Genomic DNA, 13186 nt, shown 5'->3' with positions numbered 1-13186 from the left:
TGAAAAGGCCTGCCCTACCCTGCTAACCCTGGCTGTGCCTCTACCGTTGTGCTCAGTGGTTTGCCTGGGGCTCACCTGGCCAGTGAACACCCTCTAGACAGGGAGTACATCTTCACCATCTCTGACTCCCCAGAGCAGTGCCTGGCCTGGAGCAGATGTTTAGCTTGTTTAATAAATTAGAATCGAGTAGGAATGTGTTGATTTCTAACATGAACTCTCAGTTTTCTGGGAAGATGTTTAGATGAGGAAATCATGTACTTTATTCCTATAACATATGGGACTTTCATCAACCTAGTGGGATATAGGAGTTCCCCTTAAAAAGAAATAGCAAAGACTTTGGATAAGTGAATTGAAAACATAAACTCTGGCAGAAACAAGGATTTCTTTTTCTTCTTTTCTAAATTAGTACCGCTTGGTTCAAGAACAAGAGGTCACCTTTGTCAAGTTTAAAATTTATTGGATTTCCTTTGCTTCTCTCAAATTTTAGATCCGTGACTTAAACATACTTCATGAGCAAAGTTACACTGTTCTCTTCATGTTGCTGTTTATCAGAGAAAAGAGATGCTTTACAAACAAGGCTGCACTTCACAGGATTCCTCATCAATGAGTCAACAGACTTACCCCCATTTAGGGAGCAGGAAATCTCATATACAAGTGAAAAAAAAAAAACATTTTATGCACAGAAGACACACATAAATGAGCTGATACTAGAACACACAGTATTTACCATCACCCTCCAGGGCTGATTGCATGAGCTGTTTCCCCATCCATGATTCCCAAATGTCCATTTCAGTTGAATAATCATGGATTAAACCCTGCTTTATATATCAATTTATAATATGCATTGTGGATGACACACTGATAATCTGTGGTTCTCAGGATTTATGACCTACACATTAAAGCATGTAGAACAGCTGAAGAGATAACAAACCAAAAAAACCATAAAAACAAAGAAAAACATCCAAGAGATAGCACAAAGCAGCGTGAGACGGATTGCATGACCCAGTTCTTTCCTAAATCCTGTAGGAGTTCACAGGACAAAGTGATTATTCTGAGCTAGGTAAATTAGGGACAAATTGTGGGAAATGTGGGCTTTGGGGAGGAAGTCAAAGGTGGCAGGATTTGGCCAGATGAAGTCAAAGGTAGCAGGATTTGGCCAGCACTCTCCATGAGAGAGATGTTTAAAATGAGGACACAGCTGGGATAATCCACTGTATGACCAGGGGACTGAGAGTTGGTGTAACGTAGCAATCAGTAATGAAACTTCAAAGACATGTGGGAAGCAGAGAGGGAGGATATCAACCCCATACTGTGGTGTTGGGGGCTGTGTCTTGTAGGTTACCATAGTGACTGGCTTTTCAAAATAAGAAAATAACATGCTTATTTTTATTTTGTTGTTTTGCTTTTCTTGAGACAGGGTTTTACTCTGTTGCCCAAGCAGGAATACAATGGCACGATCATAGTTCACTGCAGCTTCAAACTTCCGGGCTCAAGCGATCCTCCTGCCTCAGTTTCCCAAGTAGCTGGGATTAGAGGTGTGTGCCACCATGCCCAGTTGATTTTTTTTGTAAAGATGAGGTCTCACTATATTGTCCTGGCTGGTCTCAAACTCCTGGCATCAGACAATCTTCCTGCCTTAGCTTCCCAAAGCACTGGGATTACAGACGTGAGTGTCTGTGTCCAGTTCTTTTGTTCCTTTTTAAAAAGAAAATGAACGTATCAAAGCTCTAAAAGATGGTGGAATGAGATGAGTGAAGCCACATCGTAGATCAGGAGGTGATACGGGGTATACCTGTGTGGTAATGGAGCCTGCCTGCGCTACGAGTGAGGCCGTGTGGATAAGAAAGAAGAATTTAGAGAAGGCATGGAGAAAACAGTGAGCAGAGAGTTGACAGAGAGAATGGGCCATCATTGTTAGAAAGGAGGAAGATAAGCTAAGAAACCAGCTTGGGAAAAATCAAGCGTTCATATGTAGTTTTGTGTCTTCTTCTAAAGCAGTGGAAGAAAGTATCCAAGCCATACTCAGGCTAACAAGCAAGGAGCAGGAATCACCAGCTATCATACATACAGGGATTTAATGCAGAGAATCAAATGCGTTCAAAGCTGGAGAAGTGATCTGTGCCCCTGGCTCCACGCATAACTCTGGAAGGCCTTTCTGAAAACTTGTGTTTAAGGAATAAGTTAGAATGGAGTGTCATCCACCGAAAGTGCCACAGAAACCTATTTAGGCAACTCAGCATCTCCACACCACTCCATGCTGAAACGGCTGCCGTACGGAATGAAAACAAATGATCCTGCCCGACACAATGGGTTCATTCGCCATACAAATGAAAAGCAGCCCATCTTCTCTGCAAAAGAAGAGCTATCCATGGTCTTGTCCATCTGCACCTTCATCACTGGAGATGTCCTTGGTAGTCGTGAACATAACCTCTGCAAACAAAAGACTGCATCACGGTATCAATCGCTGCCAACACCTCTATCGAACTGAGTGAGAAAAGGGAAAAACAGAAAAGGAGCTTGGCTAATACAACTTTCCTGGAACGAGAAAGACATTTTAGTCACTAGAGTCTTCCTTTCGACCAGTCATCAAAAAGCTTATTGCTATAAGTGATCATAATGATAATTATTTACAATAAACTTCTTTTTGTCTGTTCAGAAAAACACTTCGGCTATTTTCCTGGCAAATAAAATCTTCATTCTTCACGGGTTTGACCCCTCTGGGTCCTGTTTACATTGGATCGTTACTGTCTTGCGTTAACTTTTGCCACGGGTTTGGCGGTACTGACGTCGCTGATGATAACCTGGGGTTCTGCATTCTGGGAACTGATGCCTTTAATCAGGGAAAGTACAAAGTTAGAGGAACAGGAACTCAACATTTGTGAGTGGCTTATCAAGCGTAATAACAAAGGGAGGCGGGCTGCGGTGGCTCACACCTGTAATCCCAGCACTTGGGGAGGCTGAGGCAGGCGGATCACCTGAAGTTGAGAGTTCACGACCAGCCTGACCAACATGGAGAAACTCTGTCTCTACTAAAAATACAGAATTAGCTGGGTGTGGTGGCACATGTCTGTAATCCCAGCTACTCGGGAGGCTGGGGCAGGAGAACTGCTTGAACTAGGGAGGCAGAGGTTGCAGTGAGTTCAGATCGTGTAATTGCACTCCAGTCTAGGCAACAAGAGTGAAACTCTGTCTCAAAAAACAAAAAACAAAACAAAACAAAAAAAGGAGTTGTGTATTCTCAATTCCAGGAGTCTGGGGCCCACACATTTTGGCCATTGGGAAAACAGCCTCATACCTTGTCATCCTTTCAAAGTGCATACTGCTTTCTATAGGACATCACCCCGTCTCAAGTGATGCCACTGACAGATGTTATCTGTGTATGCAAGAGGTCACTCTCCCATTGTTTAAGGCTGGCTTAAACATGTGTGTTAGGTAGGAAGACTGCAGAATGCCACAGGAATAAGGCCATTGCTTCACTCCTCTTGCTATAAAATGAGTTATTAAATGGTCAGAAACAAAGTTTATGTGATACCATAATCGTATTAATGCATTCTTTTTGATGGTAGTATTGGCAAAAGCATTTCATACCCAAAATGTCTATTCCAGAGAGGACAAATAACTGTTGGGATTTTTTTTTTTCACAATAAAATGGGTCTTATGCAATGAACCTTCCCCTGCATGTCTGTCTGCCCCCAGCAGAATGACTTCATATATGACAGTCAACATCATCCACTCGTAGCAGGAGGTGCATACAGCAGGGATGAGCCAAGGCAGCCTTAATGAGGGAAAGCCCATGTTGCTGAACTCATCTTTAATCTTCAACCCTGACACCAGGGCCGTCTTATTCCTCAGCTCATTGGGAAACACACAGATGGCATAAGAAAAGGCTGGCTGACATTCCCAGGCTGGTCATCTCCACCCCTTGGTTCCTGAAACACTTACCTGAAATTGATGCCCTTTGGTGAAGATTCATAAAGAACACAAATATCTCAGACTCTGTCTCATACATCTTCTGCAGACCTCTTTGTCACCATTATCCAGGCTTATTTCTTTCAGGTCCTCAAGTATCCAACCTGCCATCGACTTTCTGTGAATCAGTTAAGAGCTGTACCTGTGGACATGTTTCCTTCCAAGAAAAAATGAGACATGACACATTCTGCTTGATTTCTTCCCTTGGGAGAAATTCCCTTTACTACTCTTCTGTTGGAGCAAACCTGGGAAGAGCTGCAGAAATCTACCATGAGCTGTTAACAGCATACCATGCAGAACCTTCTGTAAGTTAGCATCCACATTTGCTTTCCTCAGACAATCAAGGGAGGCCACAGTGGAGGGCTGGCTTTAAGAGAGACACCTGTGTGCGACATTGGTGGGGATGCTGAGAGATGAGTTTCTGGATCACGCTTATGCTCAGCCTCACATATGCCACTTTCATTTCACCCAGTGCTGCTATAAAAGTCAAACTGTGTGACTCATGATTTAGATCTTATGATTATTTGATGTCCCATAGTTAGGCATCTGGTCTCTACCAGGGCCCAGGAACAACAAAGAACCATTTCAGAAAAACAAAACAAAACAAAACAAAACAAAACAAACAAAAAAACAATGTTGTAGTTATTTTCCAAAAAAGTGTTACTAGGTGATATGGTTTGGATTTGTGTCCCCCGGCCAAATCTCATGTCAAATGGTAATTTCCAGTGTTGGAGGAGGGGCCTGGTGGCAGGTGACTGGATCGCCGGGGCGGATTACCCCCTTGCTGTTCTCCTGAGAGTGAGTTCTCACAAGAGCTGGTTGTTTAAGAGTGTGCAGCGCCTTCTCCTTCTCTTTCACTCCTGCTCTAGCCACGTAAAGTGTGCCTGCTTCCCCTCTGCCTTTTGCCATGATTTTAAGTCTCCTGAGGCCTCCCTAGCCATGCTTCCTGTACAGCCTGTAGAACCATGAGTCAATTATAAGTTATCCAGGCTCAGGTTGTTCTTCATAGCAGTGCAAGAATGGACTAGGAAACCACTGCAAGTGGCTTGCATCTGGTCCTTCCTCATTCATCAGCTAGGATACCAGATAGCAGATCTCTTTGCCCTGTCTTGCTTCAAGCTCTCCTTAAAGCTGTATTTTCAAGGTACTCAACAAGTGGGTCAAAGCACCATACCCAAAGAAAGTATACTCTCCCTCCAAAATCAAATAATAATAATAAAAAAGCCTGACCAAATAAAAAAGGAGCATTGAGCTTCATTTTGATATCAGATGGAATGAAAGTTTAATGCTGACTTTTTAGTTATAGGGTGTCAAATAACAACAGTTGTCTTTCACTCTCCACCATTGGGTTAAATCTGGACTAGCAGAAGCTTCACAGGTGTGGGGGCCTTTGCACATTTTCGCTGGACTTATCTCCCCTGCTCCATATTACATGTGATTGACAGGATATTTCTGGCTTGCCAAGTTCAGTAAGTATGAGGTCATCAAGAACTTGAACCAACAGCGTGCCCTGTAGCATGGCAAGATAATCAAGTTCCCTAGGGCTAAATTGTGGTAGAGAGTAGGGATGCTGGTATCTAGCAAAAGTGAGAGTCCCGAGTATCTGATACGTTTTGCCCAAACTAATGTTCCTTTTACCCTGGCTTAACATCTTTGTAATATATTCCAAGACATATTACCAGCTTCTTCTGTAATTCAGTATGAATAAATGAAAATCATGTAATTAAATATAAACCAATTTGTAACTCTTCAAATTATAATAGCTTTGATGAGTAATGCTTCTCTTCCTGAGTCAGATTCTATACTGTGCCTCTAAGGTAAGGATTCCAGTGTAACTATATAGGTGCAGAGGTAATGGGAGAGGTAGAAATTGGCATGAAAAGAACTGCCCTTTCTTAAAGCGGTGTCAGGTGATGGCAGGATTGGCCTCATCTAAGGAGGGGCCTCTGTTAGAAAGAGAAGCTCTGAAGCCCTCATTCCTTGCCTGTTATTCTCACTCTTAACCAATTTCCTGTATTTGCTAAAGAAGACCTGGTGAAGTTCTGAATCAACTTACACTGCAATTCAGCCATGTGTATGACTGGCCTCCATTTGGGACTTCTGGCTACATCAGGCCTGCGGCTACAAGAGATAAGCATTAGTTTAGGACTCAGAGATTTGTCATCGGACATACCTTGAACTAAGTATGTAAACTCTCCGGCTGACATTTTCTTTCTTTGAACCCTTCAGTTTGGTCACAAGCAGCCAGCTCCCCACTCTCCTCAGAGTCCTCATGTTCACTATGATGTTGCTGTAGTCACTGGGTCCTCCGTCTGCTGTTAACAGGCTTTGTATTCCCAGGGACTGCGGGAGATAATTTAAGCAGCTGTTTCCTAGTGAGTCAAAAGTCCAATTTCTCATTTACTAGTGGTAATTAGGTCCTTATTGCCCTCAAATCCAACCAAGGCTGACACGCAGTTCTAGGGTCTTGCTCCTAGGGACTGTGGCATACAACTACTTTTGCCACTAAATTCCATATTAGCAAGCATTAAATTGAAAGAAAGAAAAATGGGCACAAAAAGATAATTACTGTATGATCTCACTTATATGTGGAATCTTAAGTTGATCTCATAGAAACAAAGTAGAGAGGTAGCCACCAGAGTGGGGGCTGGAGGGATGGGGGAATGCGAGATGTTGGGAGCTAAACAACGTGTACACATGGGCATAGAGAGTGGAGCCACAGACATGGAGACTAGGAACGGTGGGATGGTGGGAGGGGTGAGGATCAGAAATTACTTGATGAGTATAATGTACATTTACTCCAGTAATGCTTAGAGTAAAAGCCCAGCCTGGGTCACCACTACACAATATATCCATGTAACAAATTTGCTCCTATACCCCTAAATTTATACAAATGTTTTAAACAAGATACAAAGTTTCAGTTCCACTGGAGGAGTAAGTTTTGGTGATCTATTGCGCTGCATGTTGACCACAGTTAATGGTAACTTATTGCGTATTGCAAAACTGCTAAAAGAATACATTTGTAACATTCTCTCTCTACACACACAAAATGTAAGTTAGGGAGGTGATGGATATGTTAATTTGCTTGGTTAAACTTTTCTACAATGTATCAATTTTTAAGCCCACCCTAACCATTTTAAGTAGAGAGGACTTGGGTTGGAAAACTAGCTCCAGACTTGGCCTTCAGAAAGGACCCCGGAACACTGCAGGCCCATGCAGGCCGGAGGCTGCTACTTCTGCTGAGTGAGGAAGGCATGGGGTCAGGAGCAGAGCCTGCACCTGGTGCCTGGAAGTCCTTTCTCCCCGAAACAAGAAAGCACCAGCCATCACTGCTGCGAAGGGTCTTGATGCCTGCAAGATGACCACTATGGGAGTGGCAAGGCAAGCTCTCCTATACAGCCAGAGCAGCAGAGCTGGGTCTTGCCCTTGCTTCTTCCTCCCACAGCTTTTGTGAGTACATCTAATTGTCAGGCTCTAACTCACATCCAAAACTCTAGCTATGAACATGTAGGGTTAGCTGTCTAGACCCTCCAATCCACAAAAGACCCACGAGAAGGAAGATTAAGGATGCGGTTGCCAACCACCTCTGTCTTCCACATTGACATGTTTAAGAACAGAGATAATAACCTTAGTTTAATGCAATCAGTTTCCTTGACTGTGATTTATCACGTGTCATTTGTTTGCAACTTCAGTAACACTGGAGAGAAGTTTGTCGCTTTCTAATTATTTTTCTCCAATTTGATTTCATTTCCATTACTTAAGTTTAAGTATCCCAAGTTTTAAGTGACAGCTACTTAATCTGAACAACTAATCTTCAGCTGGGGAACTAACTAAATGAGTGCTGAGCAAGCATTTTTGCTCACTTCTTTAAAATAGCTACTCTCGTAGGGTCAAGCGTTTTGCTTTTTATATGATATTCACAGACGGCTCTTTAAATAAATATCCAGTTATAAACTACACATATATAGACATGAGACAGCATCTTGCTCTGTTTCTCAGGCTGCAGTTCAGTGGTGCAATCACAGCTTCCTGCAGCCTCAACTTCCCAGACTCTAGTGATCCTCTTGCCTCAGCCTCCTGAGTAGTTGGGACCGCAGACACACACCACCACACCCAGCTAATTAGAGACGAGGTAATGTTGTGTTAGCCCAGATTTAAAGCAGTAATTTTCCCAGGGATATTTGATCACTAGGTTTGCTAAGGCTTCTGCAGTTTTCTTTTATGGCTTCAACTGAGCAGGCAAATTTTCCTCCTAACTCTCGGTTACTAGAATCGGAAGTGCCTGAACCTTTGTGGCTTAGCTGGGTTATACTTTTATCCAGATATCAGCTGTTTAACACATTCATTTATTCATTTGCTTAGCTCACTGATTCAGTAATCATTTCCTGTTAACAGATGTGTAGAAGACATAGTCTGGGCATTGGGGACATGGCAGTGAGTGGGTTCTGCCCCCTGGGACAGATGTCAGGGCACAAGGACTCGAGAGGATGAGGCACACAATGAGAGGTGCTGGGAGTTGCACACACGCCGACTATGGCTGGCTGAACCCGGACAGGCTGGCAGGGGTGTGGGAGTGGACAGGAGTGGGGCAGCTGACACCCTTGGGCAGTGGAGGAGCTGCCGCCCACAGCTCACACGCAGACGCGTGAGGAGGGACCTTCTGGGCTGATGCTGGGGTCGCTGCTCTCGGAGCCAGGGTCCTGTGGAGCCGGGAACCTAACTTTGCTGGTGTCTCTGAGGTGCTCTGCGTGTGTCAGAGAAACTGCAGACCAGATTCGTATGCTGCTCTGCTCGTAAACTGCCCCGGCCAGGGTGGAAAAGCAAAAGCAGGATGCTGCCCGGACCAGGAGTCAGACGGGACAGAGTGGGAGGTGCAGCCCCCTCTGCTACTTCTCATCTTCTGGTCGTCTTGGGTGCATCTGTTGGCACAGCTAAATAGGACTCCGACAGCAGAGGCGGCTCGTGGCTCCCAGTTCCCACATCACAAGGCGGAGTATAAAAGGGAAGGTGTGGGGTTGAGAGACAGTAGCTTAACCGCCAGCAGCTCAGCATCCTGGGATTCATCCCTCTTCCAGTCAGCAGGGAGTGACAAACAGCATGGGAAGGCCCTAGGGGCCAGGCCCCTTCTGCTGACGTTTGGCTGGTAGAACGTAATCACGTGTCAGGTTCTGGGCGGCTGGGAAATCCTTGGATGCCTAGACAAAATGGAACCAAGTACTGGCGAGCGGCTGCCGCTGTCTGCCACTGGTGCTGTGCAGATACAGTTCAAAGCAACTGCGGACATCCAGCTACAGTTCTTTGGATGGGGGATGGAAGAACAAAGTGGTATTCCTGGCTGCTCACTTCCACTCGACTTCAGCCCTGCTTTCCTCCCAGCTCCCACTGAGATGCCCACCATATCCAGTGTGCAGAGACCCTGCTTCCTCCCAGTGCTAGTGAGCATGAGGCTCAGTCACCTCCAACCCATCTCCTGGAGCTGTCCCATGGTTCCCCTGGAACCACTCTAGGGCATGTAGTGTCTGACTCTGAGTACTTCACTTCATGGGGCACTGCTTTCAACAAAACCTCTGGAATATAGCATCATTGAGAGGTAACTTGATTTATTAACATATATGTCCACTGAAATGGCTAATAGATGTAGTCTAGAAACCAAGAAGACACCTCACTGGCCTCAGGTGAAGGGGAAATATGTCCCTCCCTTTCCTATTGCTCCTCAGAGGTAGGTGGGACATGCCCTTGCCGCCTGTCTAAGAGAATCCCCTCCTCAACACATGCCACCTCTGCACACCTGCCTTCTTCCTCCTCCAGTCTTGGAAGCAACAGGAAGCTTCTCATGTGACCAACTGTTACAGCTGCCAGGTGTTCACAAATCTGAACTGTTACAGCTGCCAGGCATTCACAAACCCACAGGACAGAGGGGGCTCGTCCTCCTTTACAGAGGGCGACTGTAGCGTCGAAGTCAGGAATGTCCTTTCAAACGCTGCTTTACCCATGTTTTCATTTCTCGATCAGCTTCCTCAGGTTGAAGAAAATTTTGCTTTAACAATCATATTAGTTTTGTATTCTATTTCAAACTGATTGTCTTAAAACTAATTTTTTTTTTGGTCTGGTTTCTAAGTAAAATCAGTGTTTCAGGAAGAAGCAACATGTTTACCCTCTGGCTTCAAATCGCTTTGAGGGTAAGCGCTGAGGCTGTGAGCAAATTGCTGGTATCTGGCGACAAGTTGAAAGCCCACCACTGCAACCTGAGAAAAACAAGCGAACACAGCTTAGGACTCAGCATGGCGGAATGTGCCTGGGCGGACAGCTAGGTGGTTCACACAAGATGCCTTCCATCCCAGGATACCCCAGAGAATGGCCTTTCCCCTCTGCTAGAGGGTTCGGTTATGTCCTGATACCACTGGAAATTCTATGTATGTGGAAAACACATAGGGGAAGACAGACATCTTGTGGGCATATCACAGCATTACATTCACAGGCCTGGAAATTAATATCTAATAATCAGTTAATATCATTGAATAATACACTGTCACAAAGAATTCCATCAAACATCTCTCCAGCTTTTAAAAGAAAAAAATGAACATATAGTTCATTTTTCTTACGGTTAAATGCATCAAATAAACACATAGCCTTGAACTTCCAAAGAGCAGAGAGCTTTCCATTTTGAGTTCTCCTTGGTTTCTAGACCACATCTATTAGCCATTTCAGTGGATGTATATGCTAATAAACCAAATCAACAGTTACTGCTCAATGATGCTAATTCCAGAGCTTTCATTTTAAGCAGTTACCAAGCATCTGAGAGGTAATGAGCGTGTGGGGCGAGAACTGGGACTTTTTTAGTTGGATCCTCTGAACAGCTGGCTGGATTCGACAGGCACGGGGAATCCCAAGACCAGAGTCTGGAATGCAGACATTCCTCTGGGTCTTAGGGTTTCTCTGGCAGAAAAACAGAAACTTTATCTTGAAAATTTGACAAGAAAAAATGCTTGTAAAGAAAAAGCAAACCAGCTTTTTCCTATGAGTAAGCTGAAGATATATTTATCTATTTTCCAAAATGGATATCACCATCAATAAATTATTAAAAACGACTCTCTGTCTAGTAAATCCTATCAAGTGGGTCCAATCCTTGCCACGTTTTACTTAAATTACAGCTGGTCCTCTGTTAAGGAAACACCAGCACACATATGTCATTCGCTTAAGAATTTAAAGACAGATGTGTGATTCCAAAGCCACAGGTCACCAATTGCTGCAGTACAGATGTTTGCTTGTTTGTTTCCATCCTGAGGAAAGAACATGTGTGGACCGTCATGTGAGAAAGAGAAAAAATGTAATTTTGACCATTCCTTAATTAGTCGCCTACATACATTCTCATTATGACCAACAGTCACACCTGTTTTTGTACAGCCTGCACGCTAAAAATGACATGTGGCACAGACCTGTGTGACCTACAAAGCCTAAAATATTTACCACGTGGCTCCTCAGAGTTTACCTATCCTTGCCTTTCATGAACAAGACTTGTTTTCATGAAAAGTTTTGAGAACTAGCTTTGAGAAAAGTAGAAAATGTAATTTGATTAATATTTTTGAAGGGAAATATTTATTGTTTCTTACCTTCAATTATTTGCAGCAAATGTGACTTCTTTTTACCTTCATTTAACATGTACGGTGCAGTAGTTAAAGGGAAGACTCATCTCTAAGATATAAAAGTCACTATCATCCAATTCAAAATGTGGTTATTAAAAATTACTCAGTGCTAAGGGGCAAAAAAGGTGCAACCTTGGGGTGGCGGAGGTAAACCACGGAACCTGGGAAAGCAGGTAGGATTTCCACAGCTAGAGCTGGAAGGAAGTGAGTTTCAGGCGAGGGAAAAACAATCGCAAGGATGCACAGGCAGGGAGGCAGCAGGGAGAAGTCCAAGTTGCCCTAAAGATAAAAGTGCATCGTACCTGCGGGTACGATGGTGTAGAGGGAGAGAGCTGGTGTCTTCTCCAGTAATGTGTTTTGGCAAAACACTCATTTAAGTCATTTTAAATAAAAGGAAAGTTATGGTGAAGATAAATTTGTCTGGAGTCAGAGGCTAGCACCGGAATGATCGTGATCCCCAGAGGTCTCTCTCTCTCTCTCTCTCTCTCTCTAATACCCGCTGCCCCTTTCCCCAGTGGGTCACAATGTCTGTCTTCCACTGTGTGGCCGCATCCCTCTGTGGATCTGCTCACTTCCCTTTTCTCTTTGAACCTTTCTCTTTTCTGCCTACCTGTCTGCGGAAAGCTGGGACTTCGATCAAGGCCACGTCCTGGTTTGTACACGCCTGTCTTGCTTGAGTGTCCACGGCAGGACACCCAGCTGTTGCTGGATGGCGCTTCCTCCACTCCACAGCAGGTGGTATCCAGAGTGTGTAAGAGAGGCAGGGGTGCGAAATTTGGAGAAGAAAACCCAGAGAAAAAAGCTGACTAAATTTTTTTTTTTTTTTTTTTTTTGGAAGGTGTGTTTTCAGTTGCAGTTTCCATACGGAGGAGCTAGGAAATGGCTAGTAAGGTCTAGACATTAACACAAGCGCTCTTTCTCTTTAATTTGGACTTTTTAACCAGACGATGGAGGCTGCGAGAGGCTTCTGAACAAGGTATTGATGGGGGACAAGCTATGATTGCTAAAAAGACGATTCTGGTGGTGGTAGATGCGGTGACCGGATATAAACACCTAGGTTCAAACGAGACCTGAATTTACCCACTAACTACGGCTAGACGTCGTTTTTTTTTTTCTTTTTCTTTCCATTTTCACCCTCTTCCAAGGGATACCAAAAACAGGATTCGGAGGTGGCAGGATAATAGGCAAACGGGCGGGCAGGGTGGCCACGGATTCCACCAGGCTCGGGGCTCGGTGCCCACAGCTGGGCGTGGGAACCCGTCGCTCGGGAATCAGGGGCTGTCGCGGCGAGCGGCGGGGACAGACGACCGAGGAGCGAGAGGTCGGAAGACAGGAGGACCGTCACAGGGGCAGGGGAGCCGCCACCCCAGACCAGGGCCGTGCAACCGGCGCACGAGGCGCGGCCCGAGAAAGCGCACGATCTCCGCCCGCCCCGCGGCGCGCCGGGAACTGTAGTCCTCCGTCTCCTGCTCCCCGGCCCGGGACGGGCTCCGGGACAGCGCCTGTCCCTCTCGTTGTAAATCACGCACTTTCCAGTCCCGGACTCTGGGTCCTTCCACTCCGGCGGGCGCCTA

The 13186-nt window shown here is 45.0% G+C and overlaps 1 long non-coding RNA gene across 2 annotated transcripts; it reads right to left on the bottom strand.

The window, feature by feature from the left end:
• Positions 1–385: 385 nt before the first annotated feature.
• Positions 386–13170, bottom strand: LOC141581544 (uncharacterized). 2 transcript variants are annotated; one of them, XR_012514245.1, is made up of 3 exons: positions 11580–13170; positions 6143–10214; positions 386–4126 (listed from the first exon to the last, which is right to left on the bottom strand). It is a non-coding gene; the product is annotated as an uncharacterized LOC141581544 (long non-coding RNA). The 2 variants fall into 2 exon arrangements; XR_012514243.1 differs by having other exon boundaries at positions 386–6312; positions 7597–10214.
• Between the last annotated feature and the right edge of the window lie 16 nt (positions 13171–13186).

This window comes from Saimiri boliviensis, chromosome 1 (genome assembly GCF_048565385.1).
Source record: "Saimiri boliviensis isolate mSaiBol1 chromosome 1, mSaiBol1.pri, whole genome shotgun sequence".
NCBI classification, from domain to species: domain Eukaryota; kingdom Metazoa; phylum Chordata; class Mammalia; order Primates; family Cebidae; genus Saimiri; species Saimiri boliviensis.
The sequence above is the reverse complement of the archived record's forward strand: the minus strand, read 5'-3'. Positions and strand labels throughout refer to the sequence as shown.